Source organism: Chinchilla lanigera, unplaced genomic scaffold (genome assembly GCF_000276665.1).
Source record: "Chinchilla lanigera isolate Chin_1 unplaced genomic scaffold, ChiLan1.0 scaffold00021, whole genome shotgun sequence".
Lineage (NCBI taxonomy): Eukaryota > Metazoa > Chordata > Mammalia > Rodentia > Chinchillidae > Chinchilla > Chinchilla lanigera.
In genome coordinates, this window is record NW_004955422.1 from 2,161,118 (window position 1) to 2,178,582 (window position 17,465).

The following is a 17,465-nucleotide window of genomic DNA, read 5'->3' on the forward strand; positions in this document are numbered from 1 at the left end:
GGTTTGGAGCTGTTGCCGGAAAGAGCAGTACTGGAATGCCTTAGGCTGTTCTGTTTGGGAGATTCTGGTCAGAGCTCAGAAGACCAGAGGGCTGATAGAAATCCTGCTGAAAAGACCTGGCTTTGGAAGTTTCTCCTGGGAAGAAGACTGCATTGGCTGCTGGACTCCAGACGATGTGTGTTATGGCTTGGCTGTCAATTTGTCAGCATTTTGCTCATGTCCAGAGACTTTGCCTGAGACTGAGATTAAGGGCAGCAGACTAATCTGGCAGAAGAAATTTCAAGACAGTCAAATGTTGAGGTGGTGGCTTGGCCACTGTTGAGGGCTTTTAGTCAGATCTGTGTTGAGAATCAAGAGCAAAGAGTCCAGCAGGATGATTTAAAATGTGAGTTTGGCCAGAAGGGAAGCTCCAGTAAAGCTGTGGACTGCAAAGATTGAGCAGAGGAGACCTTGATTGCTGAGAAGGAACAGGAGAATAGAAAAGATGGCCTGAGGGCATCATAAGAAGCAGCAAGTCTCCACCCTTTGCAGCCTCAAAACTGCAAAAGTGAAAGATTTTGCTTTGAGGAGAAAGCCACAGATCACCATGTTTCAGAATGGCAGCAGCTGTACCTTGTTCTAGAATGGCAGCAACTGCAGCATGTTCTAAAATGGCAGCAACATAGAAAATTTATTCCTCAGAAATGGATTTAGAGAGCCCAGTGATCTAGGCACTTGACCCCTACAGCCAAGAGAGAGGAGAGCCTGGCTACTGGTCCAGCTGGCAGCAGACCTTGGCATCATCCACGTGGTGCTGGTTTTAATGCACGCAAGATGCAAGAGTTGTGGGTTAAGAAGGATTCTACCACAATTTCAGAAGGCCTGGGAAGCCAGGCAGTTTGCCCCTGACAGGGCAGTGAGTAAAGCTGTGAAGGTGAAGTCAGAGGTGCAATGGAGACCCCAGAAGTTTGGAGAAGCTAGGAACTTAGATCATCTAAGGAAAACTGCAAGGAGGGAGCAAAGCAGGCCTAAGGAGCCCTCAGAGCTATAATCATCAAAAGTGCCCTTGGGGCAGAGTCAAGCCATTTGGAGCTTTTGGGAGGAGGCTGTATCTGGAGTTTGTAATTGATTCATACTGAGTGCTTGGATTGGTGGTGTGAGTTCTATACCCACCCCAGGGTGGGCATACAATATAAGGGGGAGGGAAGACTTGTCTCTTCCCTTTGCCCCCTTTTGCTGTGGTTGATTGCAGTCTCCACCACCCCAGCCACCATGAACTGTTGCCCCTCTGCCAATCTACACCGCCTTGTAGCCAGCCGATTATGGACTGAAACCTCCACAAACTGAAATAAATCTTTCCCTCTTTAACTTTGGGTGTTGGGTATTCTGTCCCAGCAATGAGAAAAGTAACTAAGACTTTAGTCATCAACTAGTCACCTTAGTTAACTAATCACCATTAACTAATCACCATAGTTGACTAATAGTTGTTAAGTAGTCCCTTTGTTAACTAGTCACCTTATTTAACTAGTTGATCACTAGTCTAGCCATTAATAGCCATAGTAGCTAATTGTTTCTAATTAACTAGTCAACTAATCATTAACTAGCCATCACTAGTCACTTAAGTTAGCAATTCATTAACTAGTCATTAACTCATTATCTTAGCTATTATTTGTCATTAACTAATCATTAGTAACTCATTAGCCAGCCTGTGTGTATTACTCAAGTTAACTAGTCTTAGTTAACTAGTCATTTTATTTTTGTCCTCATTAACTAACAACTGTAACTCATTACCTTAGGTAACTAGTCCTCATTAACTAGGACATTAGTCAAGTTGTCCTCATTAACTAGCTGTTCTACTTAACTAGTCCTCATTATCTAGTCATTGCAGTTAATGGACTAGTCATCATAGGTCACTAGTCCTCATTAAGTAGTCAGTTAAGTTAACTAGCCATAAACTAGTAAATCTGTTTTTCACTTTCTTAGTAAAAAGACTGATAAAAGCAATTAGATCTGTTTGTGCCACCAGTGGCGGAAGCTGCCCAGCAGGACAGTTTTGCTTGGAATACTGGTAGCTCAAGCAAGCGGGAACACGACACTTTTATATCAGAGCCACCTGGCAGTGAGGCATACAACGATTGCCCCATGATGAATTGTGTTCCCAGCAATGGGAAAGCTGACTATACTTTATTTCAATACTGTGATTTATTTCAATACTGCTATTTAAAAAACAATTAGAGCTTATATGTGAATTAAGCAAGGTTGCAGGAGGAAAGATCAATACAAAAAAATCAATTGTATTTCTATATACAGAAATAAACAAGTAGAAATTGAGATTTAAAACATACCATTTATAGTGGCATAAAGCTAAAACACGTATGGATAAATCTAATAAATGCATACAGAATTTATGTGCTAAAACTTAAAAGCACTGATGAAGCAAAGACCTAAATAAATGGAGAAGTATGTGATGTTCACGTATGAAAAGATATTGAATCGTAAAGATGCTGGCTCTTGGGGCTGGGGATTTAGCTCAGCGGCACAGCACTTGCCTGGCAAGCACAAGGTCATGAGTTTGATTCCTGGTACCGGAAAAACAAAACAAAACAAAACAAAAAAAAGATGCTGGCTCTCATGCAAATGGCATTAGACTGACACACAACTATTCTTTCAGCACGGTCAGTTTTGCTTCATCTATTTTGAGTTTCAGTTGTTAGGTGCATGTGTGTTTATAGTCCTAACTTCACCTCCAAAAGGATCCCATCACCTCTGCAGTCACATGGGGAGAACTGTTCGGGTTTAACACAGGAATTTGGTGGGGGACACAGTTCAGTATACTGCCCTGACTAATCTAATTAAAAATAAAGAATAAAAAAAGGCATACTTTTTTTGGAGTAGGGGAAGGGGATTAGAAGAAGGAAAAGGGAGAGAAAGTGCAGGGAAAGGAGGTAAAAATGATTCTTTTGGGCCAGGGATATAGCTTAGCGGCACAAGCACCTGCCTGGCAAGTGCAAGGTCCTGAGTTCAATTCCTGGTACCAAAAAGAAGAAAAAAAGAAAAAAAAGATTCTATCTATCTATCTAATCTCCAAGAGTTTGTGCACTAGCATGCAAATGTACAGGATACACACAAGATACTGTTGGATAAAAGGCAGTTTGGTTGAACAGCGAGATGCAACTTCTTGCCTTGTAGAATGAAAACAACTTAAAGCTGATGCTATGAAATATCAGAATGGGGAGTGGAGCACACTTTGGCTCTTTCTTGTATAGTTACACATTCCCCATATAACCCAGCACTCTTGCCGTTAGGTATTTACTTAAGGGAAATGACAAATTAGATTCACACTAAAACCCATGCAGAAATCTTCTTAGTGGCTTTAGTCTTAATAGCAAAAGATAACATGGAGAAAATCCACCAAAAGATAACATGGAAAACGTCCACCAGGAGATGAATGGGTAGACACACAATGCCGCATTCCTGCCCTGCAGTACTTACTCCTTGGTAACCTGGGGAGAGTACTGCTCGGGACATGGGGAGGACTGCTTGGTTCAGGTGAGACAACGGGCAAATCTGAGGAGCATTTTACTGGATCGAAGAAGTTGGAGACAAAAGAGTGGGTATTGCGTGAGTCCATTTAGATGAAATTCTAGAACCAACAAGCAGAGCCTCTGGTGTCAGATGGCTGATGCTCGGTGGACTGGAGCTGGGGTGGACGGGTTTCTAAAAGGACAAGGCAAATCTGGTTGTCAGTGTTATGACTCTGTGGTTGTCCCACGTGTATACATCTGTCACTGTTTAAACGCTGCCCTTACAAATCTGTGCATTTCAATACAGCTGAGCCAAAAATAGTTGATTCAACTAGTATTTCTAGCTCCTGGTTTTTTAAGTATTTTAAAATTCGCTGGCTATGGGGGAGCTGCCGGAGCACCGTGTAGCTCTTATTAACATCCACCTGTCCTTCTACCCTGCTTTCAGACTGTTGGGCTTTTAATTTCTAAATAATTTTCCAGCAATTACACATTTGTCCGACAAAGTTCTTAGCAAATGTTAAAGTTTTTTTTTCTATGTTCCAAGTGACTCAACCGAAAGGAATTTGGTTGGAAATGAATGTTTACGGTCATTAGTTCATGTCTTGAGAAGGTCTTTGCACCCTGGGGAGATTTTGCAATTTTCGTATGCATTTTCAAAGCAATTGTGTCTGCTTTCTAGGTTATTTCATTTTAAGAATTCATTTTCAGCCATCCATGCCCACTGTACCTATTTAGCTGTGTTTTTGAAAATTCCACGAGTATTTCTTCTCTCTTACAGAGGGAGAGAGAAAATTGGCAGTTCGCAGCAACATTGCCAAGGAGAAAGAGCAGGCCTAATGGACTGAAAATGGATGAGCATGTTCAATTAAAACAAAAAACAAACAAACAGGCACCCCCGAAGCCTGAAGGAGGACCATGAAAATGCAAAAATACCACGACGCACATGCATAAAGCATGATTTCATCAAGTCCCTGAATTTGAGCACCAGTTTACAGTGTGACCTTGGGAGCCACCTTCCAGGCCTGAGGAGGGTGAGCCAGGGTGGGGTGGCGGGGGTCAGTGGGAGAGAACTTGCTTAGCAAGTGTGGGTTCCATCCTTCAGCACTGCAAAAGGGTGGAGCGTTTCAAACCAAACCAAACGCAAAACCAAAAACCAGAGATTGGATGTACTGTCAAGGTTTCTGATTTTTCCTCTAGGGTTGTGCCCAAGGATGTGACAGGCTGGCGGCTGAGGTGATCTTGTTGTGGGGTAGGTGTATGGAAAAGAGAGGGCAGTAGCAGGTTGGAGGAGTCTCTGAGGCTTAATTTTGAGTGGAGCTTTAGATCTTGGTGCCCCTGAGTTCTGCAGTCACTCAACAAACACACACGTAAGTAAGTCTGGGGTCTTGCTCACAGGCTGGTGGGGAGCTGACATCTGGCTGCAAAGGGGTTGGCTCAAGTGGCTTCCAAGCGCACGTCATTCTTGGGACTGAAAGTGACTCAGACAAGGGCAGAGCCGGATCTGGGCCCTGCCACCAGCCTCCATGGAGCAAGTCACCCTGGCCCCTGTAACCCTGGGCTGGGGTAGGAAGTGCTTGGTGCCCTAATGGGAGTAATCACTCTCGCTTGGGGACAGATGGCATCTTGCCAAGTGTGGGTACACGGGGATCATCCTGATGCCCAGCAAGGACGGACTCTGCAGGAGGGGACTCTCCTGCCCAGCCCAGAGGGCTTCCTGGAGGAGGGAGAGTTTCAGGGCAGACTCCGGGATCTGGAGTCAATGAGTCCAACTTCCTTCCTGTCCTGGGCACCAGCTGTTCCTGGCCCTGCCACCCGCCCGCCCGCCTGCCCTCACCTCGTTCGCCCTTCCTGGCATTTGCAGGGCTCCCATGAGAAAGCAGCCTTTGCAAGTGGAACTCCACGAGGGAAGGACACGCTGTCCATGGCACAGTCACACGTGAATTCCCCTGGGCACGAAGCTCCATAGGATGCCTGGGCACTTTGTCCAGAAACCAGACCACCCCGAGGGCCTGCGTCCTTTCACCTATCCTGTGGCCCAAAGCCCTGCTCCCCGTCTCCGTCCCCTTTCCAAAGCTGGGTCAGGAAGGGAGGGGGTGGATGGGGAGACAGCGAGGAGGGAGGTCACAGACCAAGGTGCTTGGGGTGCTGAGAAGGAAGGCAGGCGGGGCGGCAGAGTGGGGCAGCCCTCCCCAGGTTGTCCGGTGTGGCCTTGAGTGGACACTTGCTTGGGACAAGCTGAAGACTGGAAAAATGTCACTGCCCTGCCACCTGCCCGGATGCCAAACAGGAAACAGCTGCCAGCATCCGGGTGCTGAGCACGCAGAGAGGCAGGGCTGGTGCGCCTCCCCCGAGCCCTGTTAGCTGCAGGAGTCAGGACTGTGGTGAGTCTTGGCAGACAGGGATGGAGTGGAAGGAGCCCAGGGGAGCTCCGCCTGGGGCCAGGCCTGGCAGAGCCCAGCCTCCGATCGGTGCCTGTTCTGTGGGCTCCTGTGAGGCGCGGTGCAGCTGGGGAGGGGGCCAAGGCTGTCGGGGAGCCAGACTGCGATCCTTTCTCTTTTTTTTTTTAGAGTAGTCCAGGCTGACCTTGAACTCGATATGTAGCCCAGACTGGTTTTGAACTCATCATCTTCCTGCCTCAGCCTCCTGAGTGCTGGGATTGCAGGCTTTGGGGATGGGAGAAGTCCAGGCCGCCCAGTTTTCAGAGCGGCAAGGTGAGGTGCAGAGAGGACCGTGGCTGCCCCCAGAGTTCAATGTGGGGGCCGAGGTGGAGCTCAGGCAGCGGGGTCTGGAAGAGAAGTCAGGCCTTCCCCCATCTCTAAACCTGCCGGCCCTGCTATCTCAGGGTGGGACACGTGTGGCCCTAGGTCTCCCTGCTGCAGTTCTGGGAGGGGGCCATGGTAGGGAGAGGCGGGGCTGGATGGGCCTCCGGAGAGCCAAGGGGCCCCAGGCTGTGTCCACATCGCGAGCCTTTGGAGGGGGCTCCACGGCGAGGGGGGCCGTGGCAGACAACAACGGTGGGCAGAGTCAGAGCCGTTCCGTGGACCCCACCCGGCCACGCCCAGCCGGTGAATTAGAGAATGCGTGGGAAGGGGCTTCCTGGATTCTCTACATCGCTCCAGGGATTCTCAGAGGGGCAGGATTTCCTGATGCTGGCGCAGGCCGTCACGCGCCCACCCCGGCCCTCTAGTGACTGTGGAATTGCAGGAGCTGTGGACGTTCACCTGCGCTTCCTCTGTGCCAGGCGCTATTGCACGGGACCTCAGTTCACTCTCTCGAGAACCTGGGAAGGGGTGGCATTGCCACGCCCATTCTGCGGTGCTGGAAACTGAGGCTTAGAGAGGGGACGAGCCTCAGTGGGTGCCCTCCGCGCCTCCCGCCAGGAGGCAGCCCGCCTGGCGGGGGAAGGTCAGAGCCCAGCCGGGAGCGGTGCGGGCCGCTGCTCTCCGCAGTGGGGAGTGTGACGGGCCTCTCAAGCGCTTGAGGCTCAGACCCACGTCTCCGCCCCCCAGTGGCCCTTTCTGTCCTCCACGGGGATCCGGAGCCACTGCCTGCTCCACCTTGGGGTGGGGGAGCCCCCATTCCACACTGCGCCAGGAGCCTGCGAGAGAAGGGGCGGGGGCCAGCCTGGCATGGCCGGGCCGTCCTGCGTTTCCACCTGTCTGGGGTCAAGGGCAAAGCCGGGACGCCCATCCTGGGTGATAGCAAGTTCATGAGAAGGGGGCCTCCCGGCCAGGGGCAGGAGGAAGACGCCAGTGCCCGTCTGTGTGCTCGGCGGGAAACAGCGAGAAGCCCCTGTGGTTAAAAAGAAAATTGCCGAGATTTGCACAGTTTCCCCAGTCGGAGGAGCTAAGTGAGCTGTTAGCGGGAGGGGGGTTGTAAACCTGCCACCCGCGTCCGCCCGGTCCTTAAGCGGAGCCGCCTGTCCGAGGACGCTTGGCCGCGGCTCTCGGAGCAGCCGCAGTTCCTGGAACTCTGCACTCTTATCTGTCCCGTCACAGCGTCATCCAGGTGCCCTTTAAGTGGCCGTGCTGAAACACGTGCCTGAAAATCAATAACAGCGAGAAGGAAGCGAGCTGGGATAAAGCACTGTGAAAAAGGCCCGGCCGCCCGCAGCAAAAGCTGCGCTGTTAATTTACACAGGGCCGCCGGGACACATCAGAGAGAACGCCGCAACCGAGAAGCGGCACTGGCGCGGAAGGATGCCGCAGTGGGGCGGGTTGGCGCCCGCGTCCTCTCTACTTTGCATTCATCTCCAGGGCGAAGTTCGCTGGGAATTGTGCACGCCGCGCCTTGGGCGGGGTGCTCGGGACACCGGCTTTGACACCGGCTTTGCCTACAAGGCTGCCTGTGCTTTCTGGCGGGCAGGAGAAGGAATGAGGCGCGATCCCAGGGTTCTCCTGGGCCAGGCCATCTTTTTTTTCTGTCCTGGGTTGGGCCTCAGAGGCCCCATCTGTAAAGTGGGCGGGGAGGGTGGCTTCCGTGTCTCCCCCATTGCATCGCAGAATCAGAGTCCCCCCATCTTTCCGGGGCAGAGCCCGCAGCCCGCAGCAGCTCGTCTCTATTCATCGTGGGGCTGGCCGTCTGCACTCGAGGGGCCAAGAAGGAGCGCTCATTCATTTGAACCCCGGAGGGGTGGACGTTGGGAGCCAGGGCCGCACAGACCTGTGGCCCGGGCTGGCGGCCGCTGAAAGGCCCCCAGGAGCCCCGGGGTGTTAGTGCGATGGGGCTCAGGGCCACTAGAGGGCAGCACTAGCCCGGCGCTAGGGGCGGGGCGCGGGGCGGGCGGGGCGGGAGGCGCGGTGCTTCCGGCTCCAGGGGGCGACGCGGGGCCCGCGCTGCAGGGGCGGACGGGACACCCGGGGCCCGCTCTCACCGGACGTTCGCCCTCCCGAGGGAGGCAGGGCCAACGTGCAATGAATTCATAAGCGCGGCAGTTTCAAGCAGCGGGAATGGTGGATGCAAATCCAGAGTGGCGGGCGGGCGGGCAACCTTAGCGGGGCCCGGGCGGGGCAGCCGGGCGAGACCCGAATGGGGAGACACAGCCGCGACCCGGAGATCGGGACGCAGAGGGACGCGGGGCGGGCCTGCGTCCGCGCGTCCACCGGGGCGGCCCGGCTCGGCTTCCCCCGGGAGAAGCTGGGGAGCGTCCTCAGGGTCACAGAGCCCGCCAGTTAGGGTCCGTGTCTGTCTGACACATCCCTACTTTCTTCCATCCTCCCCTAACAGGACGGTGACCGCGACAGGTGCTTCCCCGGTGCCCGTTTCAGACCGCGATCTCTGTAGGGAAATGAGGCAGCGACCAGCGGATAGGTTAGGAGCTCGAGCGGGCGCCGCCGCTCCCAGCCTCAGCGGTCTGGGTTTTGAAAGGGAAGGGCGTTTCCGAGAACCCGCGTCTCCGACTCAGCCTCGCGCGCCTGGGCCCTACTGCTGGAGCCCGCGCGCCCTCTTGTGGACAGATTGGGAACCACACGCTCAGCTGCAAGGGGTCGTGGGAAATCGGTGTGCTCGTGTGTGCTTTGCTTGTGCATAAATATACGCATCTGTGTGCCTTGGTCTGCGTGTACCTGCCTCTCTTCGCGTTGGTGTGTGCACTTGCCTGTGAGCGCATGTTTTGTGCGTATCTACCTGTGCTCGTTTATGGGCACATGCTTCTGTGTGGTCACGTCTGCGTACTTTGCTTGTTTGTGCATGCGTCCTTGTGTGCGTGCGTGTGTGTGCGCTCTCGCATGTGTCCGTTCACAGAGGCCTGTGCGCTCTCCCGCGAGGCTCCCTTCTGTGCTACGTCAACCACCTTGCAATTATTTTCTCTTTTGTGTCATGGAACCTCATCGGAGTACAACAGATCATGGCTTAAGACGCGATTCTTCGCTATGCATCCAGGCCGTTACACTTTCGCCCTATAGGGCAATGGCCTCCCGGGGACAGAGACCCGGAACTTGCACAAGTTTGCAGGCGGTAGCCACGACACAGTGGTGTGCAAACAAGGTGACCCCAACTCCCTGTCCTCATTTGTCCTCCCGTTGGATTTTTGGCTGATCCTTTAAGCCTAGTGAAGTGGGATCATTGTCCCCATTTGGCAGGTGGGGATGTTGAGGCCCAGACAGGGAAATATTAAAAACAGCCCTGAAGAAACCATCCGAACAATAGGCAAACGCTCGCGTCTAGATTTCATGGCAGTTCTGGGAAGATAGTTGTTATCAAAAGGACAGAGAGGTTTGAATCCCCGGACTGGAGTCTAAGGCGGCAGCGGTAGAACTCAGCTTCCGCAGCTCCCGGGGACACGGGCGAGCTGTTCACTGCCCCTCTCCCTGGCTCTAGGCTCCTTTCCCAGGAACCTTCTCTGCCGAGCCCGGGAGCCTCCCGCCCCAGTCCCCGAGTCCCGGTCTCTCGCGGAGGTGCGGGCGCTGTGAGGCGATACCTGCGGAGGCTGCTGCGGCCGGCCGCAGAGCACTGATTGCATAACCTCCTCGCTGTGGGGCCTGCTTACCCGGTAACCACAGTCGAATCCTGCGGATGGCACCGCACGGTTACAGTGCAAGGCGCCTCGTGGGAAGCCGGTGACATCCGCCAGATTTTGGGCCCTTTCCTGGGGGGCGAAGGTGGCTTCCCTTGTGCGGGTCTTTTCTGCACAGGGGTGGAGTGTCCCTGTAATGATACTGTAGCATGGAAGGGTGAGAGACCAGACAGAGCACCCAAGGCCACCCCCTCTGTGATCTATCCAGACACACCCGGAAATGTGCTTTACTAATGCTTTGGGTGTTTCTTACCCCAGTGAAGTTGTGCATCACAATTAATAGTCAAACCCTCTAAGGCACCCCTCAGAGACCCTCTCCTCCCCCAGAATCCCACCTCCAAATGGCACATTCAAGACTTTGTCAGTGGAGTAATCCACTGATGACCCTTCGCCTGTGAAAACCCCACTTTTGAACATATGCGGCTTTGGGGGGACATTGTAGGTCTAATCTATAAGAGCAACTGTGGAGCACACTACACCCGACCTGCACGCTGGAGTCCAGCTACCCTCATAAACCTGCACGTCTGTGTGTAAAGAATGGTGGTTACTGTAAGCAGCTGCACTCTCTGGAACTCCTTGTTACGCAGGCTGATGAGGTGCTTTCTTTCAGCAGGACTGCTAAGCTGAATTTAGACTTTTAGGAGTTATCTTTCTGGGCATGGTGTTGCACGGCTGTAATCCCAGCACTGTGGGAGGCTGAGACAGGAGGATCACAAGTTCAAGTCTTGCCTAGGCAACTTAGTGAGCCACTGTTTCAAAATAAAAAGTAAAATAATAAAAAAAAAGGGTTGGGGATGTAGTCCAGTGCAAAGGCTCTGGGTTCAACCCACAGTACTGCAGTATATACAAATAAACAAATATTTAACAAAGTTATCTTGTCACTGGGACAGCAGGGTCTGCTGAAGGGAAACTGAACCAAGATAGGGTGGGAATCTTAATTGTGGTGACAGGCTTTGGTTCTGTGGATCCAGCCATACCTGAGTTAGTCACCATTCTTTTAAATTCAAGGAGCAGATGGCCAGAACTCCCCTGACTTAAGTCAGGAAGGGGATTAGTGGTTATATAACTCAAAAGTGCAAAGGTGGGTGATGTGGGTTTCAGGTGAGGCTTGATCTAGCAGCTCATGGATGGACCAGTGTCTTTGTGTCGTCACAGTCTGTGTTCCCTTGCTGCGGTATGAGGCTTCCTTATTCAGGTCTAATAGGAGAGAGTTAGTGTCTTGTGCAAGACAGGAAGCTCTTCCCTAGAATCTGGAATGTCTTCTCATTGCTCACATCAGGACACACATCTCAGAGCCTGGGATATGAAGTTGCTGATTTGCCTAAGCCAAGCAGAGTGTGAGAAAGTTGCCTACATTACAGCACCCAGATCCTCAGAGGGAAATCAGGGCAGGAGGCGGGGATGCTGGCCAGGAGGGGTGTTAGTTTCCCAGTAGGCTGCAATGTGGTCCTGCTTTATCCTTGGGGACTGCGATCTAAGACCTCTTGTGTGTGCCTAACATGGTGGGTAGTACCGAATCCTATAGTTGTACTATGTTTTCTCCTATTCAGACATGTCCATGAGAAGGTGTAACTTTTACATTAGGCACAGAAAGATTAACAACAGCAGGTTGATACATGGACCATTGCTGCTTTAAGTAAAATAAGAGTCATGTGACTGTAAGCACTGGCATGCTGTGATAGTCAATCATAGGAAAGAAGTGGCTAAGCGACTAACGGGTGGGTAGTGTATACAGTGTGGATACACTGGACAAGGGTCGGGTCACATCCTGCGTGTGAAGGAGTGGGATTCTCACACTACTCAGAATGGCATGAATTTCAAAACAAATGACTTGTTTATTTATTGAATTTCCCACTGAATATTTTTAGATTGTGGTTGACTGCAGGGAACTAAAACCTTGGAAGGTAAAACTTAGCCAAGCCTGGTGGTGCACACCTGTAATCCCAGCACTTGAGAGGTTGAGGAAAGAGGAGCTTCATAAGTTTAAGACTAATGTGGGCTACATAGTGAGTTCAAGGCCAGCCTGAAGTCCATAGTGGGACCTTGTCTCCAACAAAACAAAACAAAACAAAACAAAACAAAACAATCACAGACAAAACACTGTGGATAAAGGAAGTCTAGCATCACAAACCTTGTGGGTCAAAACAACAAAAGCATGTTCTCCTGCAGCTCTAGGAGCTGGAAGTCTGATATCAAGGTGTTGGCAGAGTTGTCTCCTTCTGGGGCGGGAGGGAAAACGGAACCCCTGTCTCTCTACCAGCTTCTGGTGGTTGCTGGAAACACAGCTGTTCTTTGTCCTCTGGATGGGTCCCTGCAGTCTCTGCCTCACTGTCACACGGTGTCCTGTGTGTTGGTATGTGGCTTCATGTAGCCTTCTTACAAATACACCTGTCGTCAGATTTAGCGCTCACCCTGATCCCATGCAACCTCACTTTAAGCAGCTGCATCTGCAAAGGTCCTTGTTCCAGACCTGGTTATGCTCTAAGGTTCCAGAGGGACGTGAAATATTGAGGAGCTCGATTCAGCCCAGTACAGAACGTGAACAGCTGATGCTGAACAGATTATAACTTTTATACAAAGATAAGATCGTGGAATTCATTCTGCTATAAAATTCCTCACGGGTATTTAGAAATAATTTTAGACTTATGGAAAAGTTACTAAAATGGTGCAGAGAGTTCCCTTAATATCCTTCACTCAGTGTTCTCCTACATTAACATCTTGCATAACTGTAATACCCTGATCAAAACATGGGTGCGATACTATTAATGAACCTAGACTTTATTCAAATTTCACTGGTTTTTCTATTAATAACCCGTTTCTGTTCTGGGATCCCATCCAGGATCCATGTTCCATTCAGTTGTCAGGGCTCCTTACTGTGCTGTAATCTGGGACAGTTCCTCTCCTCTCCTCTCCTCTCTCCTGACCTTGACCCTTTGGAACAGTGCTGGCTGCTTATTTTGTAGCGTGTTCTTTTGTTTGGGCGGCTTTTTCTTTTTATAGGGTTTCATCGAGATTATGCATTTTAGGTATGACCTCCTACGGCAGAAATAATCAGCCCTATGCCTCCTCAGTGAGGCTGACCTTGATCATTTGGTGAAGGGGTCGTCTGCCGGTTCTCACAGCCAACTTATCATTGTTCCCTTCACAGTGAGTAAGTATCTTGGGGGGATACTTGGAGGCTATCCAATTTATTAGTTGGAATTATTCTGCCATGAAAAAGCTGTCCTTTATCTCCCTCCTGTGATGTTTGTGCAGCTTTTGTTCCCATTTGTCAACCCTTAGCAAATTCAGTCTGCCCAGTATCCCACCATCTGACTATGTCATAATTGTGACTTAATCATTCCTCCGTTGCTACGTGTTATTTATCCATTTCCTCCAGTTACAAACACACTGCCGTGAACGTACCAAAATTAGCTGAGACGGGTATGAGCATTTTTCCTTTTGAATAGATATTGTCAAATTGCCCCTCACTGAATATGGTACCAGGTACCAGTACTACCCTCATTGTATAAATTCATTCATTCATCATGCATTCATTGATTCATTCAGCTTGGCTCCACTCAGGCTGTGCATAGGGAAGACACCGGGGTAAAGAATCCCCTCTGCCTCCCGCGAGGCCCTTACAATCTTGTTTCCTTATTTTCTTTCCTGTCTTACCTTCTTTAGCGTGATTACATTCCACTATGCACAGTGCTTAGAACAGTGTAGTTTTGATCTAACTCCTGTATAGTTTAAGGCATATAATTCAGTGATTTAGATATTTACAAGACTGTGCAGCCATAACCATTATGGAGTTCCAGGACGTTTTCTTAACCCCAAAAGAGAAAGCCTCCATCCATTAACCGTCACTCATCCTCCCAGGCCTCTAGCACAAGGCAACCAGGAATGTCTTTTCTGTCTCTGTGAATTTGCTGATTCTAGGTATTTCCTACTAATGAAATAATATAATTATATGGCCTTTGATGACCAGCTTCACAGTTCAGGCTGGCCTTGAACTCACTTTGTAGCCCAGGCTGGCCTGGAACTCACAGTGATCCTGCTGCCTTAGCCTCCTGAATGCTGGGATTATAGGCATGTGCCACCACACCTGGTGCTAGCTTCTTTCTTCTAAGTATAATTTTTTCCTAAAGGTTCATCTATATTATAACATGAGTCATTTCATTTCGTTCCTGTTTATGGCTGCATAATAGTATAGATGTACTATTGTATAGATGTACCACATTTTGCTCACCTATTAGTCAGTTGATGGGTGTTTGGGTTGGTTATACCTTTTGGCTATTCTGAATAATACTGTTGCGAATATCCATGCACAAGTTTTTGTGAGGTCATATTTTAATTTCTCATGGGTGTGTTCCTGGGAGTAAAAGTTCTGAGTTGTATGACACCACTATGTTTAACTTTTTAAGGAATTGCCAAACTGTTTTCCAGCGGCTGTTCCATTGGTCATTTCCCCAGAAATGCATCAGATTCCCACTTCCCCGCCTCCTTGCCAACACTTGTTATTGTGTTTTGCTTCTAGCTGTCCTGCTGGATATAAAGTAGTATCTCGTTGCGATTTTGATTTCATTTCCCTGGTGATGGTAGACATCTTTCCTGTGCTTGCTGGCCCTTCGAAGATCACTTTTGGATAAATGTCTGAGCATTTTGGCAACTTTTAAATTGGTTTTTTTAATTATTGAGTTTTAAGAGCTCTTCATATATTTTGGAAACTAGATCTTTGTCAGATATATGATTTGCAAATAGTTTCTTTCATTCTCTGGGTTGTCTTTCCACTTTTGTTTTTACACTTGATCTTAGCCAAAAGGCCAAGAAGCGATCTACTTCTTTTTTTGTACCAGGAATCGAACTCAGGACCTTGCACTTGCCAGGCAAGTGCTGTGCCACTGAGCTACATCCCCGGTCCCTAAATTTCTTAATAATGTTCTTTGAACCAGAAATATTTTTAATTTTGATAAGGTCAAGGGTATTTTTTTTTTTTCTGTTGTTGCTTTTGCTTTATACTATCTAAGAAACCATAGCCTAATCTGAGGTCAGAAAGACTTATGACCTATGTTTTTTATACCTATTTTTTCCCTTTTGGGTGGCTTTGAGCAATTAAACCCAGGGCCTTGGCCTTGCCCCTGTACAGTTATTTTTTAATAAAACTCTTTTTGACCACTATTCATAGGAAGAAAACAATAGGTATTGTGCCCCAGCCTTCCCACACCTGTGTATATTTCATGCAACAATTCTTTTCCTGTTTTCTGCTCCGTTCCATTTCATCAAAACTAGTGGCTGTCAGCACTCGCTGCACTGATTTTGTGACCCGTTTATTGACTGGGAGTTGCATTTTTAGAAAATCATTGTTTAAGAGTTTACAAAGTATTCTGAACACCTGCGCCCGTTTTCCCTTCAAGGCAGATGTGTGTGGCAGTTGCTACCGCGTCTCTTTCCCAGATGGGAGACTAGGCCCAGAGGTGAGTGGCTTCCAGTCCCAAGCAGAGCTGGCATTTGGAGCAGTGCCCATGATTGCCGTCCTTGGGCTCAAATTCCCTACACCTTCGTGTGCTGGAGAATTTCCTGGTTAAAAATGTGGATTTCCACGCAGTTTCTGCCTCTGTGGTTCTGTTGGCAAAGGTTTTAAACAGCTCCTTCTCGACAGAACGCAGCCAGCGTCGCTGAGGGCTTGGGAGAGCCTGGGGCTAGGAGCTGGGACGACGCTGCTTGCAGGCTCTGGGCTGGGCTTCCACGGATGTCCCCAGTCCCACGGAGCTCTACTGCAGCAGCCTTGGAGAAGGCAGGGGACAGGAATGCAGCCAGTCCCAGGGCTCCGGGGCTCCCACTCCAGCGAGCAGGGTTGTGGGCTGACGGGAGGGGATTCGTGGAGGCTGCTGGCTGCGGTGGTGGGCTGGAGCCAAGGAGCAGTGACATTTTGTTTGCCTGAGCAGTGTTTGTCCGTTTCCTTAAATGTTGAGCCAACATACACAGAGAGATTTTATGTAATAATTGGATGGCTGGCATTTCTTGAAAAGTCAGAAGATCTGGTGCCCTTGGGCACGGGTTGATGCTTGACCAAGGTAGCCTGGGGTCGCCCTGGGCCTGCCCGGCTCAGTCCACCGGGGTCCCCATGGCCCCCCATTGTCCTCTCCTCTCTGCTCCGCTCGGCTGCGTCCAGCTCTGAGCCTTAGGCTCCCCGGGGCACTTGGACACCTCTTCCCACTCCTCCCCTTCCCCTTGCTTTTCTCTGCGGTATAACCATGGTGATATGGAAAGACCACAGGCCCTGGAGTTAGATGGCCCTGGGTTCCAGTGCCTGTCCTTACCTTGGGCAACTCGGCCCAACCTTCTGTTAAGTAAGCTCAGTTACTTTACCTCTGCAAAGTGGGGGCCGCGTGTCACCCTCCCGTGGTGTTCCCTTCCATGGGAGGGAACATCGGTGAGAGTGACTCCCTTGGGCTGCCACCGGCCGGGTCCTCCCTAGGAGCAGGGGTGACTTAAATAACTGGCAAGCTTGCGGCTAGGTCTCTGTCACGGGTAGCCCAGCCCAGGGCCCCTCTGAGTGGGCCCGGCCTCCTCTCATGGGCACCCTGTCTGTGCCCCGGGAGCCCGAGTTCTGCAGGTATTATACACAGCTGAGTAAGGAAGACATAGTACAGGCTGTCAGACAGGGCTGGGCCCTCGAGGGAGTCACTACAGAGGCTGAGAGCACATCAAAGGTGTGGCTGCAGGCGCATCTGAAGACTAAAGTCACAATGGCCAGATTTTGGAAGCTTTTGTTGGTACCACCCTTCTGAGATTTCCCATATAAATAAACCATTATCTCGTTAGGGACGGACCGTCCTCTCCCACCCACCAAGACCAAGACAGACGGACCAGCATCAGGAACACTTGAAGACAAGACTGAAGATGACAGATTCTCAACCCAGGTTAATGATGCCATCCATGTACACCTGCTACGTGACTTGCTTCCCATTGGATCAATATTACCTAATGGCTATACTTGTAATCTGATTGGTTTATCAGTTTTGACCCACTTGAGAAGTGGGCTTACTGGCAACCCATTCGGGACTCTTCCTGTCTCTCAGGGGCTATTTGTATCCCTATTTTTATTCTCCAATAAATTTTCCTACTCTTTTTTTTTTGAGACAGGGTATTGCTATGTAGTTTGGGCTGGACTTGAACTCACTATGTATCCCAGGCTGGCCTCAAACTCATAGGCATCCTCCTGCCTCAGTCTCCTGAGTGCTGAGATTATAGGCATGCAGTACCACGCCCAACAGTATCCTACTTATTTATTTATTTATTTATTTATTTATTTATTTTTGGGAGGGATTTTTGAGACATGGTCTCGCTATGCAGTTCAGGCTGGTCTTGAATTCACTTTGTAGCCCAGGCTGGCCTTGAACTCGCAGCAATCCTCCTGCCTCAGCCTCCCAAGTGCTGGGATTACAGGCCTGGGCCACCAC

General features: G+C 50.1%; 1 long non-coding RNA gene across 2 annotated transcripts in view; it reads left to right on the forward strand.

Moving 5' to 3' along the window:
• Positions 1-5,443, forward strand: part of LOC102019181 — a 29,411-nt gene extending 23,968 nt beyond the window's left edge. For both annotated transcript variants that reach the window (XR_001234010.1, XR_001234012.1), the window contains 3 exons: positions 4,285-4,537; positions 4,704-4,873; positions 5,368-5,443. This is a non-coding gene — a long non-coding RNA (uncharacterized LOC102019181). The remainder of the gene's footprint in view (positions 1-4,284; positions 4,538-4,703; positions 4,874-5,367) is intronic.
• Positions 5,444-17,465: the final 12,022 nt, after the last annotated feature.